The sequence below is a fragment of the Capsicum annuum genome, unplaced genomic scaffold (genome assembly GCF_002878395.1).
Source record: "Capsicum annuum cultivar UCD-10X-F1 unplaced genomic scaffold, UCD10Xv1.1 ctg80251, whole genome shotgun sequence".
Lineage (NCBI taxonomy): Eukaryota > Viridiplantae > Streptophyta > Magnoliopsida > Solanales > Solanaceae > Capsicum > Capsicum annuum.
In genome coordinates this window covers 295,682-301,016 of record NW_025890893.1, presented here as the reverse complement: position 1 = coordinate 301,016, position 5,335 = coordinate 295,682, and positions in this window count along the sequence as shown.

The following is a 5,335-nucleotide window of genomic DNA, read 5'->3' as shown; positions in this document are numbered from 1 at the left end:
CTTGATTGAGTTATTTAATAGAGACTGCCCATGGTGCAGTTGGTGGGTACAATTGAGTGTACCACTCGTACCCTTAGGTATGAGTTACGGAGGTGTGAGTCCTATAGAAAACAATGTGTAGGTTCTTGTCACGGTCTTGGGTATGAGTTGGGGTACCACTCATACCCTAGGATACTGATGGTATAGGTGAGTCGTACCCCTGGACATAGTTTATTTTTAATTTTAAGTCAAGGGCAGTCATGACATTTCCTACTTCAAATCCCTTATGTTGTCACATTATATAACCCTTGGTGGCCTCTCATAACACTTATTAAAGGATGGAAATACTTCAAATACTCTCTTAAACTCATTCTTGAAGATTAGAGGCTAGGGTTTCTCAAGTGTTCTTCAAAAGGGCTCAAGAGTCATGTTTCTCTTTGGAATCTTCTTGGATAAGGCATGTACTCCTTCCTTCATTGTTAGTTACAACTAAAAGCATGTGTATTATGATTTAAATATTGATTTATGAATCATGAATAGTGGTTTTTGAATTATATGTTGAGGGTCTTGATGCGTATGGTTTGGTATTGGTTTAAACTATGTTCTTACATATTTTTGGTAATGGTTTGCATATGTTGGTCCTTGTTGGTTATGGTTTATCAAATAGGTCTTAAGTAACCCTAATTGTGGTGGTTTATGCATTAGTTTTGGTTTTGGTAAATGTATGCCCTCAACATATTTAATAAAATGCCCCAAAGAATGTTTTCACCCTATGGTTGAAATTTTATTGGAAATCTTGCATGTTTTGGTTTTCTAATGGAATCCTAAATGGATTTGGATGGTTTTGCATGGTTTAAATAATATAAATGCTTTAAACGTTTGGCAAGGTCTAAAATGGTTTGGAAATAGTTTTAAATGTTATAAATGGTATGCATAGTTTGGAAGGATTAAATGGTAAAGACTTGGTGGATAAGAAATTGGTTATGCTTGTGAGGTACATGAAATACCCCAAGTGGTTTACTATGGTAAATGGTAGGGTACTCAAAAGTCCCTTAAACCTATATATGGTTGGTTTTGGATAGTACTTACATGTATGATTGGTATGACGATACCATCACTAAATGGCCTCAGGTAATAAATGGTTAATGGATTGGGTAGTTGTTTGGTAATGGTTTTAATTGGAAAATAATGATGGGATGTGTAGCAAAGCTATTGAAGGTGGAGGTCCCGGGGGGACCACAACTGGAAACTCATATTTGTCGATATGAGGTTTGCTCTTAGTGACCGTATGCATGATGTCACACTTTATATTTGAGGGGTATACTAGTCATCCCAAGTTTTCTACCCTGGTCATGAGGCTTCATGCACTGGGCCCTTTCAGTAGGAGGAGCTGAACCCATTTAGCCCATGGATAGTTTGGGATGGCAAAGCTACACAACCTAGCTAAAGTTTTTAATGGCATGCTAAACACGGTTCCCTTTTCTAACATGGTTATATATATATGTATAGTGTATGCATATGGATGGTTTTCACTTGGTTTTGTAAATGTCATTATTCTATCCTTATACTGAGTGCATGCTAGTGTTCACCGACTAACCCATTTTCAGGCAACTGTATACCTACGCTATGTAGGGATTGACCATTCTATTTCTCCTACTTAGTGATCGGATTCAAGGATAGTCAATGTTGGATTAAGGTGGTGAGCTTCCATAGTTCGGAAGGCATTTATTTCATGTTATTATTTACTTTACATATTTCTTGTCTTCATAGACTTTGGTTTTTAGCTATGGTCGGGGGCATGTCCCAACTAGGTACTCTTTGGTTGATCTAAAGGCTTTGTATGGATAATTGTGGACTTGGGTATGGTATGGATTGGTTATGTTTCATATATATACATACATTGGCTTATTAACATTATATTAGCTTATGGTTTTTACATTAATTTAGGTTGGTTATTGGGTGGTTGGACTTGGTTGGATTATTCTAGGATATAGACTTATCCCAGAATCACCACATAATTGGATACGCTATCTTGTTATATGTTTGGACTTTATTCGACTCAAGGTATGCATTTGGTGGTTGGGTTGGGTAATGAGGGCGGTTCTCAATCCTGGTTTGTCTTGGGATTGCCCATTACAACAAGGCCCAGGTTTGAGTTGTGTTTAGTTGGTATCAAAGCTTTAGGTTTTGATGTCATGGGGTGTCCACAAAGTCATGTCGAGTAGAGTCTTGCTTATGGGTGTGTCATGCACCACACTTATAATCAGGAGACTATAAGGCATTTAGGGATGTTTAACTTTCTTAATTATTGTACTTTTTGGATATGGAGTCTAAGGTCTTGAACTCTTTTTTTGAATTTTCCTTGGTTCACTCTTCAGATCATATCTTGTCAACGATCTAAACTTTATGGAAACTCACCTGTCTTACTTGAGGACAATATATAATAGACCTAGTTTAACTCATAGGGCATAAACCTGGTCAGGGGTCGCAGCTTCTGGGTTTCCCAGTTGAGTCCAATTTGTATCATCCTATTCTTTTTATCATTTTTTTGGTTGGTTACATCATGATTTTTGTGAGGGAGAAAGGAATCAGTAATTTGGTTATGGTCAGTTGGCTCTCGTGTGACAGGGATGTCCCATAATGGTTGTTGCTTGGGTAAATAGAGTATTAGCTACTACCTCTGGCTCCGACAGTGATCGAGATTGTCTCAATTTTCTTACTATCCCTCGAAACTCTAAGGCATCTTGCGATACCGACATTGGTGTATTAAAAACTCCTTTCCTTATGGTTTGTATAGTTTACTTAGTTTGGGCCCCCCTCTCTTTTTTAACCCCTTTTGTGGTTGTGTATTTTAATTTTTGGTCTCAAGGATTATTTTAGACTCTTTTGTTCTTCTAGTTCTACCTTAGTAGGTGGCTTTGTAATTGCTAAAAGAGTCTATTAGGGGTGTGTGGTTTCTTTTGGTAGTAAAGGGGTTCTGTTGGATTTATGTGTGACTCGAATATGGTGGATTTTGATGTCATTCGGGGGAATGGATTGGTTGCACTTGTGATATTCTTTGTCAAATTGTCACATCTGTAAAAAGGTTGCCTTTAGGCTCCCTGGTAAGTTAGTTATAGAATGGGAGAATAGTTTCATTCAGGTCCCTAGTGAATGTAGGAGTGAGACTGTGTTCTAAACTAAATATAGGACTGAGACTGTAGGAGTTATCATCTAACAGCCATGCCCCAAAGAGCTTATTGGTGTCCAAAATGTGACCCCGGTTGGAAGGGTGTCAGTATCGTACGACTGGTACTAACATTGGCTGTGAGGATCCATTATAATGAGGTTTCGAAGGACTAAAGAGTCACCGTCTACTGGCAGGTGCCCTGGTGAGATATGAGTAAATCCTTCACTAGCAGGTTAACATCTCAAACCTATGCTGGCTATGTAGTTATGGAATACGGGGATTGCTACTAAGAGTCACACCCTCAACTAACAGGTGAGCTCCCATCCCTGGGTTCGTTCGATGCTAAATCTTACTCCTAACTAAACTGACTTGGATTACTGAACTGATCTAAGTTTCACTGATTATGATAATTAACTGAACCACTAATGCTCATATATATCTGAAAACATTCTAAAAATACTGAGACTAAGTGAAACAGCTAAGTTTCGGATATTCATAACCCCCAGGACTCGATAGCAATAACAATAGGGCCGCATGCTAAAGCTTCAAAAACATAATAAGGGATCATTATTAAAAAAACCAATTATTTAAGCATTTCATCAAACACTTGATATTCATATACTTGAGCATGGGAATAGTTAAATCATGTGATCCTAGCATAACTACAACACAAAGATCATGGGTTAAAGATTAATCATGCAAATATCACCCTTCAAATATTACAAGGGCTAATTCCAACGAAAACACATGAAAACATAGTTTGTAATCAAAGTTCATAATATCTTCATGATGATAATTCATAATAACATGTAAAAAAAATCATAACTTTAAAATTGAAAATGGGTTCTTGGACTCCATGGGTGAAAAGGACATATGAATGAATATCACACATGCCTTAATTGAAGAATTCGTCAAGGTTCTTGGTGATTTCTTGAAGTTTGAGCTTGAATTTCAAATTGACTAGGGTTTGTACTTGAGAGAGGATTACTTTCTCTTGAGGGAATTTAGTGTAAAAAATGGAAAATAATGATTTTGGGACCCTCAATACCGTGTTATGGATCAATTGGGTGAAGGGAAAAGACCTAATTACCCTTGAAAAAGTGGAATCAAAAGCTGGAAAAATAGGGGCGGGTGATGAGCCGGGTTCCGCGGTCTCTAGTCCATCGGCTTGGACCACACGCCGCGGGCTCTATCCCAAGCACCACTAAGGATGAAAGATAGCACACGCCGCGGCCTTATCCCAATGCTGCTACTGTTTTGGAAATCCAAACACATGCTTACGCTCGTCCAAAAATTCCAATACTCACCCGAGCTGTACTATCGACAACCCCTATCATAAATAAACTTAAAATTTAATGTTCCACTGTTGGAAAGGTCAAAAATAAGGTCATCAAAGTTTAGGATCTTTAGAAATGACTAAGTCCTAACACTTAGTGAAATTTTTCGAACTCTTTGACCCCTTTTAACATACTATGGTGATCTAAATTGAGCTAGTGTCTTTTGGGGTTTTAAAATATCTTTCCCTTGGGAACATTTTTCCTCGAATAAGACTGATTAAGATGAGAATACTGAGAAACTGAGATCACATGCTGTATATGTATAACTGAGAACGTGACCACATGACCAAGTCTAAAACATGATGAACGATTGATCTGATTCGTGAATGCATGCAATGACATGAAATGGATTACTTAGCTAAAACTGAGAAATGAAAAGAGTAAATCTGGGAAAATAATTACCTTAAGCTGATTCTGAGTTCGCGGAGAAAGATGAGGGTCCTTGGTTTGTATATCTGCTTCTACTTCCCAAGTGGCTCCCTCAACAGACTAATTTCGCCAAAAAACTTTAGCCAAGGGATTTTCTTTATTCCTTAGTATGCGAATCTGATGATCTAGGATCTGAACTGGGATTTTTTTATATGAAAGGCTATCTTGAATGTCTGTACTTTCTAAAAGAACAACTACAGCTGGATCATCAATACATTTCCTTAACAGAGAAACATGGAACACTGGATGACCGGATGCCAAATCTGTAGTCAAGTCAAGCTCGTATGCTACTTTCCCAAAATGGCTCAAGATTTTGTAAGGACCAACATATCGGGGACTGAGTTTGACCTTCTTACCAAATATCTTCACTCTCTTCATGGGCAAGATTTTCAAATAAACTAAGTCTCCAACTGCGAACTCG